Genomic DNA, 10,887 nt, shown 5'->3' on the forward strand with positions numbered 1-10,887 from the left:
ACAAGCGGACATGGAGGGATCGAACCCACGTTCTTGGATAAACAAACACCCATTCATTTGGGGAAAAAACCTCTGGACTTTTGGGTTATGGAAGAGATTGGCATCGATAGTTCTTGGTGTCCCAATGGTGTTTTTTCCTTGGTGCCATTTTTCAAATTGAAGCAAAATAACAACAACCCAAACAATAAAATTGATGAAAAACAAAGTTAGAGCACAAAATTGATGAAATTCATTTTCAGTTGATGTCGATGTAATTTGAAAATAGAAGAAGAAAAATAGAAAAATATGAAAAGAATAGAAGATGAGAACTTAGTTATGGAAATCAGAGGTAAGGAACGCAAAAACTCGAAGCTAGATTTCGAGGAAGAGGTACGACGACTAGATGAGAGTGTTTGCTCTTCTTTGGGTGTTTGAGATGTGTGTTTTCATGCCTAAAAATGATGGGTATAAATAGAATTTCAATAGGCTTTATGCCTAAAATGGCTCTATTTCGGCTAAAAAACATAGTCCTGCCATTGCTTGTGCATAGCGCGACACAACACCCTAAAAACACTCATTTTAGCTTTGAAGTGCTCGTGTCATGCCATAGCTTTTGCATGGTGTGACGCAACACCTTAACATCAGGAATTGTGGCTTTGACGTGTTTGTGTCATGCCATGGCTTATGCATGGCGCGACATGACATTGCTCTTAGCCCTTCGGGATGTGTCGAAGTCCTCTGATTGTTCGTGTTTGTCCCCGATTCGCTTCTCTTTGTCCCGTCAAATCCAGAAAACTGATTTCTCTTAATTCTAACATATAATTACACTACAATTATCCTAAAGTCTAACTACAAACAAAAAATTGAAACTAACTTACAATATTTAAAAGTTAATTAAAGTTCAATGGTTTAACAACTATGTCATGCTATCGGACTTGTCTGAAAATTTTCTAAATTTTACCATTGACTCAAATTGTCATTCATGACCATTGTAGGCCTTCCAATCCTTCCCATTCCTATTGAGTTCTTACCATTTGTCTCGTTCTCTTGCATTACGAGTACCTACACTTGCACAACTCGGGAAGTACCTTTGATCAAGGCCTTTAGGGATTAAATTGAGTAAAATATAAAATTCTTCCCTCGCTAATCCCTCATTTTGGGAACCATGACCACATTTGAACATCTCTACTTTGCCATTGATCTTAATTATTAATTCATTTTTTTGAGATAAATGGTCGATCTAGATGTGTCCAGAAATGGTATACCCAACAAAATGGAGATTTCCCGATCTTCCTTAAATTTGAGGACTACAAAGTCAGCAGGGATTATAAATCCCCGTACCTTGACGAATACATCCTCGAGTACATCTTTTGGATGTACCAAGGATCTATCGGGTAATTATAGCGTTATTGAGGTATTTTTAAGATCCACTAGTCCAAGTTTCCAATAAATTGATAGGGGTATTAAGTTTATGCTGGCCCCTAAATCGCAAAGTGCTTTGCAAAAATGTTAATCCCCTATCTCTATCAGAATCATGAAGCTACCTGGATCTTTTAATTTCGGGGGTATTGTCTTCACAATTAATGCGCTACACGAGGCATCAATGTAAATTTTCTTGTCCTTTTTTATTTTTTTTATGTCGTGCCATTATTTCCTTTAAGTACTTGGCATATTTAGGGATTTTATTGATTAATTATAATAGCGGAAAATTGACACTGAAGGCTTTAAATAAATCTAGAAAACTTAAAAAATCTACTTCGCCCCTATTTTCTTGTCCTCCAACCTCGTCGAGAATGGTACCTTCATTGTGCTCAGCTTTAAGATTACTGGTTCATACACCAGTTCGGAGATAGCTCATGGTTCTTGGTTTCCTCCTCCATGGTTCACCGACTTCTTTGGGAATCTCCCCCTTTTCATGGCTGGCCTTATTTGGCGGCTCCAATTCTTTGCTCTATCACAAATCAGTCACCTTTACATACTCCTTCCCATCTCTCTGAGGATTATTTTCTGTGTTACTAGAGAGACTCCGGCCATTTTATTTTTGGAACATTTTCATTAATTGGCTCATTTGGTTACAAAGGTTGTCTATTTGAGATTTGTGTCTTCCACACGTAGCTTGGACTTGTTGAATGTCTGTTGAATCGTTTGTATCTCCCCTTCTAGTCTATCGAATCATTGACCACATGCAACATGGTCATTCCCCATAGTTCTTTGTTGTAATGGTGGAAGCTGGTAATAAGGGTTTTGTTGAGTTTGAGCTTGATTTGCAACTCATTGGTTTCCTCCCCACTTGAGGTCCGGGTGATCCCTCCAAGCGGGATTATGATTATTTTAATAGGGATGTCCACCCCTATTACTTATGTAATTTGTCTCCTCCGATTGTCTTTCAGAATATGGCTCCGCTCTCGTCAACTTGACAATTGTCTCCAAATAGTTAAGCTTTTCTAGGATTCGTTGATATCGATCATCATCATTGTCTTTGTTCACAACTTTTACCATTGGAGGCTTGAATTTTTACATAAATCACTCATTTGGACACATGTACGAATTCATAGTCATGTCGTTTATGATTTTGTAGGCTCGTTCGTATGTGTGGAACATGAGAGATTCTCCAGCCACTCCATTTAGGTTGGATTTAATATCTTCGTCAACACCATTATAGAAAATTTGAGTTTGGAGCCACGCTTACAATACAGGGTGTAGGAACTTCCTTAGCATTAAATTGAAACGTTCTCATGCCTTGTACAGGGACTCACCTTCAAATTGCTTAAAATTGGCAATTTCTCGCCTTAATTGAATGGTTCAGCTAATCAGGAAAAATTTATGGAGAAATTTTTCCGCTAAATCCTTTCATGTTGTAATGGAACCTGGTTCTAATGAGTTTAGCCAATTAGTCGCATTATTGCACAAAGAGAACAAAAACAACCTAAGACGCACAACATTATCGAACACTTCACTGTACTTGAAGGTGTCGCAGTATTGTAAAAATTGCTTCAAGTGCTGATTCAGGTCTTCCACCATATTTCCTTTAAATTGTAACATATTCTAGATCATCTGGATAGTGTCCATCTTTATCTCAAAATTATTGGCGTTAATCATCGGTCGTTCAATGCTGCCTCGCACCGCATCTAGTGTAGGCAGGGCATACTCACACGATTTCCTTTGATCCATTTGGACTTATTCCTAGATATTTCCTTGTCACTCTCATGGATTGTCAAATAATAGATTTTCCTGGAGTAAATTAATTACCGTGGGTGGATCGGTATTCATTGACTGACCAGTGCGCCTTAGTATATGATCTGAATCTGGGTTTGGTTCAATTGGTGTGCTGGAGCTTCGGGTCATAAACAACCTAAAAAATTAAAAAGAAATTAAACAAATAAATAAAAATAAAAAATATCATATCTATAGGTTTTAACGTTCCTGCTTATCATATTAATTGTAAAGATATTTTCAAGACTTAATGCCGAAACCTCCCCAGCAATAATTAAACCTCTTTACAATAATCAGTCTAAATAGTAACAATTAAACCCTATATTATGACAAATTATAAAAGGGATTAAGAAGAGAAATTAAATGGCTAGAATAAATAATCAATAAAATAAACAAATGATTAAGTCAATAAAACCAATAAAGAAAATTAACTCACTTAAGAATTTGTAATTAACTTTGAATTAGGGTTTTAAGGTGGATTAGTTATCAATTAACCAATTATTATCTCCTAGCCTCTATATAATTAATTGATTGGTTGATACTTGCTTATCTCCCGATCTCACTTTCTCAACCAAGATAAACTACGATTTACTCGGCTAAACTTATCTCCCGATCTCATTTAACATATATTCAGATTTTAGGATTGTCAAGCCTAGGGTTTAGGAAATCGTAATCTATACCAGCTAATCCTCTCGAAAAACCTTAAATCCTCCGTTAATCACATTCCCATCCACTCGTTAATCTCCCCTAAGGGATTTTAGGCACTCATATTATTCATAATCCTAATCTCAATTGAATAAAACATGTAAAGAACACGAGTAAATCGAAAGAGAAAAAAGATTAGAATAATCCTAGATTTGATGTTGAATAAAGAGCGAAATAAATAATCTCTCGATTGGAATAATAAATATCGCCACCTGCAAAGGCAAATAACTGAAATACTTCAATATTATAAAAAAAACTCTTGGATTGGAACTAATTCAAAGAGGAAAGAACAAAGAGTTTATGAACACCGAAATAAAACTTAATCTAATCCTACTACTAATTTACGAGGGTTTTTGAAGGCATCTAAGACGACTTAGTTACATCAAACCTCTAAGGTCTTATTTATAGGAGTGTTGGAAGCTCGAATTTGGTCTTTGGCACATCTTAGGTCTTCGTATAAAGTCAATTGTGCGGACAAAAATAGCCTTGGAAGACTTGGGCACCAAATTGGCCCTATGTCATGCCATACAAGGCCTATGGTGCGTGACATAATAAGCCTTTTGTGTCTTGTATGGTTCGTTTCATGCTTTGACAACTTAGGAAGCTTGTCCATCACTCGTCCCTTGCTCCCATATCAATTGGGCCTATAATTCATCATCCTACACACTCAATTCAATACATTAGCACTACCTAGGGCCCATGTCGGCCTAATTGGTCACAACACTAGCAAAATGTGTTAAAAATACTTATTTTTACTAAATTTTAATACTAAGTACTAAATACCAAAAACTTAATTATAAATACTAAAATGTCTAAAAAAAGCTCCTTAAGTGCGAAAATAGACCGATATTACTACTACATTTGACAGGAGGTAAACTATAGTATATAATGAGTAGTTGTTTAGACTCTTTAATTACATGTTTGTCACTAGAACTCACTTAATCGCCGACTCTTTTGGGTTTGATCCTTGGAGTTCTTCTATACCTCATTGTGCAAATATATTGCAACTGACCTGTCACATTGTAGACACCACACTTAGTATTTGATTGATTGTCGTATTCACGTTGATTTCTCACCCCGTTCGCGAGGGAGCGGAGAGTCAGCCACATAATACTCATAAACACCTCTTGCACTAACGTTCATGGGTCACATACGTCAGTGTGCACAAGTTCTAAGTGTTTCACAACATTCGTCCCTTTTGCATTAAGAGATAGCTTAGTCATCTGACATTCCAAGCAAGATTCATATTGTGGAAGATCAACTTCTTTAAGCGAACTTAAAGTGCAATCTTTCACAAGCCTAGTGATTCTTTCTTGGTTAATATGACCAAGTCTCAAATGTCAAAGGTACGACTCATTAGATTGAGAAGGTTTAAGTCTTTTATTCAAAATTTTAGTTTCAAGGATTGTCTTTAGTTTGCAATTAATGAATGAATGTTTTTGTAATACTATTATTAAAAGTCACGGTCAAGCCATCTTTATATAAACATGCAACATAAATCAAGTTTCTTTTGAAACTTGGTAAATAGAAAATGTCTTTCAAAATAATCTTCCTAAAATTATCAAATAAATATGTACATCTACCACTCTTCAGCTACCATAGTTGTCTCATTCTCGATCTGTAATGATAGACTCTTATCTCTAAGATATTTTGTCTCATCGAACCCCTATAGAGAAACACACACATGGTTAGTGGCTCCAAAATCAATGACCTAGTGGTCTATTGAATCTTCCATTAAACAAGCTTCTATTATAAAGAGTTTCATACCTTCACCTTTGGTGGTCAGGTATTCTTTCCACTCTTTGCAAATTGCCTTGACGTGCCCTTTCTTGTTGCAGAAGAAGCATTTAGATTTAGCTAAGTCTTTAGGCTTCTTAGTTCTCTTCCTTTCCACTTGGGGTGGCCTAGAGAACTTAGCCTTTTTTTCTTAGCGCATTTTCCCTTCCCTTTTGAGGAAGAACTGACAACTAAGTTTGCTTCTACTCTTCGAACCGACTGATCACCATTCAACACCAACTCATAGGATTGTAATTCTTTCATGAGTTGTGAAAGCATCAGATTCTTGTTCCCAATGTTATATGCGGCCTAAAAGCACGCAAAGTCATTGGACAAGCTTTTGAACACCATCTCAATTTAGGTGTTCTAATCCAAATTGGCCTCATTATCCGCAACCTCGACAAAGTATCCCAAAAGAGTAATCATATGGTCTTTGAAAGGAGTGTTGGGCATGTACTGGGCATTCATCAAACTAATAATAGCCAATTGTCGAGTCAAGGCAACTTGGCCTCCGAACATGCCTTCTAGTTTGTCTAGAATCGTTTTGACAATCTTACAGCTCCCCAGTTGCTTATAAAGGGTGGTGGTCACACTTGCCAGCATATAACAACAAACTATTCTATCATACTTCTCCCATCGTTTTCTAGCCTCAACTTGAGTGGCTGGTGGGCATTTATTATCAAGGATCGTCTTTAGTTTCTCACAACTTTGTACAATCATCAAGTTCTTTTTCCATCCCTTATAGTTATTTGTGAGTATATTTAATAAGAGAGTAGGTTCTATTTTTTAATTGAAAATAAAATATTCATTGATTAATATCTTTGTATTAAGCATATATTTGAAACATTTTACAATTTTATGATATGTGTTAAGATGATGCGTGCGTCTTACATTAAACCTTGAAAACATTTGTAAGTCGTTGTAACAAGAATTCTTACACCCATTGAATTAAGTCACATTTGGGCAATCTTGACCAATCCAACCAATCAGCATTCATACATACTAATAATCTTGTATCATTTGGCCATCATTCTAACTTAAGCATAGCTTCTTAGGAAGTTACTTAACTAGATGATCTTGAGTGTATAATCATTAACTCAATACCCATCACACCATACACCGCAAATGAGTCATCTTGAGACAATCTCATCGAGTAACATGCTGTAACTAGCTGTCCTCTTTGAAGAAAAAAATTCTTGTTATATCTCATGATAATACCTACAATAGTGTCAGCTGACTATCATACGATTACAAGATAATTCTTCTTATTTTCAAGAAATCTCCTCAGTGAGCTCCACGTGACAATCCTACCTTGGGTAGTTAAATTGTCATGCCATCACAATAAGCTATTGATAGAGGCTGGAGGTCTTATTTAGGGACCTTCTTCCACTCAATCTTTTAAAAACATGTAAGGTTTTTAATGTCTAGTTTCAATCATGAATGACTATATGGCATGCTTATCATACATATGCATGAACATACATTCGCCATCAAATAAATATAATCATACTATCACAATTGAAAGCATAAAATTTAAATGACCTTGACCAACCAAATTTTCCATGATTCTGTCCTGAAAAAATGAAAAATTAAAAAATTCACCTAAAAGCATACTTTGGGTCTTCAATTTTTCCACCAAGAACTTCTATTGTGGTATCGATTCATGTTGTTTTTGTCGTCATCTTTTCTTTGTCATTTTCGTGTTGTCATTGCCACCGACCATCGTTGAACCATTACCACCAACCACTATAGGATTGTCTCGGTCATCGCTAGACCGCTTTCGACCACCGCCATTGGCCACCGCTAGACCACCGTCGAATGCCACTAGTCCTTACCGTCGAACATCATTATCAGACCATCAACAACCTCCTATTGTTGAAACATCGTCAGTCTACAGTCAGTTTGCCTGGGTCGGGTTTGCATTGTCTCAATTAGCTTAGATGCATCTCGGTTCTCCAGGTTTTGCCAAAAATACAAGTTACAAAAATCCTATGTTAGTTTCTAGCTCACATAATTTATTCTAAAATAATAAAGTTAGACCCTTCATGGATATGATAGTCTATAATCTAATTTATACACACTTGAGAAATTAATAAAATTACATTTAATTTTTTTAGGAATCACAACTTTGTAAAAATTACTTTATCATACATAATAAAAAAAATAATAACATGCATTCATTCGCGTACATTCCCCTAAACATGCATAGAATTACAAGAATGTCACATTTAAACAAAATTAATCACACATGAATAAGAGAGAAAAATTTTGGTATTGCTTTATGGTATACATATAGCATAACTTAGCTCTAATACCAATGTTAAAGAAATCCAATTCAAAAATAATTTTCATTCCCAATGAAAAATTAAAATATTGAAAACGGAGTCGGTTTGTGATATTTATAACAATAAACTTTACTCGAAATCGCACTTGTGCTTTCAGCTAGACGGATTTTTTTCATTTTTGGCTTTCAACCAAATAACCTTCTCAGCTATTCTCTTACCGCGAGCTGCTTTAAGTGTTGGCTTGAACGAATTTGAATCAAACACAGAATCAAAAATTATTTACTTTACTTTCAGTGGGAAAACAAAGATATCTCTTTAATAGAAACTGGTAGAATTGTTATTCTAGAAAATAGAATTTGTATTTAGAAAATAAATTTTCACTGTTTTCGGATAAAATAACAATATTTCAAAGTTGTGTAAAACTTATTGTTTATTTAGTCCTACTGGTGTCATCTATTTATAAGAAGAAGAAGTGAAACTCTTATTGAATTAGTAGAAGTCTATTTCAATAGAAAACCAACTTATTAGTTGAACTAGGAGAGAGGGGCTAACAGGGTGTGTTTCCCCTGATCATATGTATTATGATAGGATTTGGGCCTCTCTTGTATTGGGTCCAAGTGCTTCCTAGACTTTTAACCCAACCGTTTAAAATTTAATCCAACCTTTTTCCATCTCTCTAAATAAAAATCATAAATTAATTAATTAATTAATTAATTTTCCAATTAAGTAATTTTCTCTACCTTATTTTGATTCCGTTAAAATCATGGCAACTTTACCAAAAAAAATATATATATGAGAAACTATATTTAATTTTTTTACATTCAATGGATTCATTATGACCAATTAATTTAATTTCATTTTTAAACTTCAATTAATCAATTAATTAATTAATAATTCGAAAACCCATAAATTAATTTTAAGTCATTTCCATTTAATGAGAAAACCATATTCATTTTCGAATGTTTCCCATTTCTCAACTTTACCATTTCTATCCATTTTTGTTCATCTGATTTAACATACAATTAATTTTTTATTTCAATGAGCTAGTGGAGGGGCGATTGGACATATGTGATTAGGGCTCTAGTGATTTATAATTAAGTTCTAGCTTTTCACCTATTAATTATAAAATGTTTTAGTCAAGAAGTCATTCCACTATAGTATTGTGATTGAGCTCTCCCTAATGACATACCATTAAGAAAGAAACTCGATTAGTGCTCATCCAATCACCTTGTCATAAGTGTTTACTCTTAGAGGATATCCTTAATCACTTTGTGATAAATTCGTTCTCCCAATATGATCCTATTTTATCTTATGATAACCATTATATCTTCTTTAATGAAAAGTCAATTACTATCAAATAGTAATCAAGTCATTCATCACAAGGATGAATGACTCGTTTTCACATTTAGTTTTCATCTATCATGTAATGCCAATGAGAGGATATCATTTACCCATATCTTAGGCTATGAATTTTACTATTGTGAATGACACTACATACTACAAAAGTCATATACCCAACGCATCAACTTTTAGTTTCGTATCTATTTGAACTTAGACTTTTACTTACATTAAAGTATAAGAGTCACATATAAATAGTTCGCCATCCACTCAGGATTAAGGTATGACACACTATGAATGTCACAAGTGAATAAATTCATAAACGGATTTAGGATCTATTCTTCTTAGATCAAGTCTCATGTAATGTCAATCCAATTAGTCACATCTATGTCTCTATTATTTGAAAGTCATCCGATCCGATTCCGAAGATAAGACATCTCCCTAATTGGACTTGATAGACAACATATTAATAGTTTAATCGGTTTGTTTATTTCTAATTAAACTAAGGATATCTTTAGGTTCATCTACTAATATAAGTTGTCTTTCCGTATTACGATCCAAGCACGTAATACCACTTAGTATTAGTTTAAACATCAAACAACCAGTGAGCTAATATTTTTTTATTTTTCTTTACATTCAAAAATCACGTGAGGACAATATATAAAGGATATTAATATAATTCATAAATAATTTTGTTAACCAATCTATTTGAAAAAATTATATGTGTGCATAGACAAAAATACTACACTTAGGACACCCAATCCAATAGCTTGGTATTAACTTAATTAGTCGTTATATGAAAAATCTAAATAGTGGTTATGCTAACGATGTTGAAGATATATAAAGAACATTAGGTTGTCTTTATGATGAGTTCTGGAGCAATATCATGGTCATCAAAGAAGAAAAAGATTGTGACATTGTCATCCACAGAAGCTTAATTTGTTGCAATAGCTTTATCCTCCTGTTAAACTGTTTGGTTGAGAAGATTGCTTGATACACTTTAGCAGCATCAAAAGGAAGGAACAACTATCTACTATTACAATATTTCATCAATAAATATTTTAGAAAATCTAGTTCTTCATGAGAGAATCAAACATATAGATATCATAGATCATTTTATACGTAATATGTGTAATGATGGTGTAATTGATTTAGTGTTTTGTAATAGTGAAATTCAAGTAGTTGACATCCTAAGAAAGGCATTAAAATAAGTTGTGTTTGAAAATCTTAGAAGGATGCTTGGTGTAGCTCTTCAAAAAAAGCTACAATTGATGATTGAATGGTTTTATTTTTTATAATCTTAAATTGATGTCTTGAGACATAGTTTAAGGGAGGGTGTTAAGATATTTTCCTAATAAATAATAGTTTTTAATTTTTATTTATCCAGATGTCTACCTATTAAAGTTTGTTTTTAATGTTATTGAAATTACCTATATTAAAACTGCTATTTGGTCAATCAAATATACAATTTAGCTTCCTCACCTCTGAGTCTATTTTTTCATTAGTCTTTTATTTAGATTTAGCAAGAACTAGCCTTGCGGATCTTGTGCTCGTTGCATGCTACGAAACTGATGGAGTATTTGGTTGTGCT

The sequence above is a fragment of the Gossypium hirsutum genome, chromosome D06 (assembly GCF_007990345.1).
Source record: "Gossypium hirsutum isolate 1008001.06 chromosome D06, Gossypium_hirsutum_v2.1, whole genome shotgun sequence".
In the NCBI taxonomy this organism is placed as follows: Eukaryota; Viridiplantae; Streptophyta; class Magnoliopsida; order Malvales; family Malvaceae; genus Gossypium; species Gossypium hirsutum.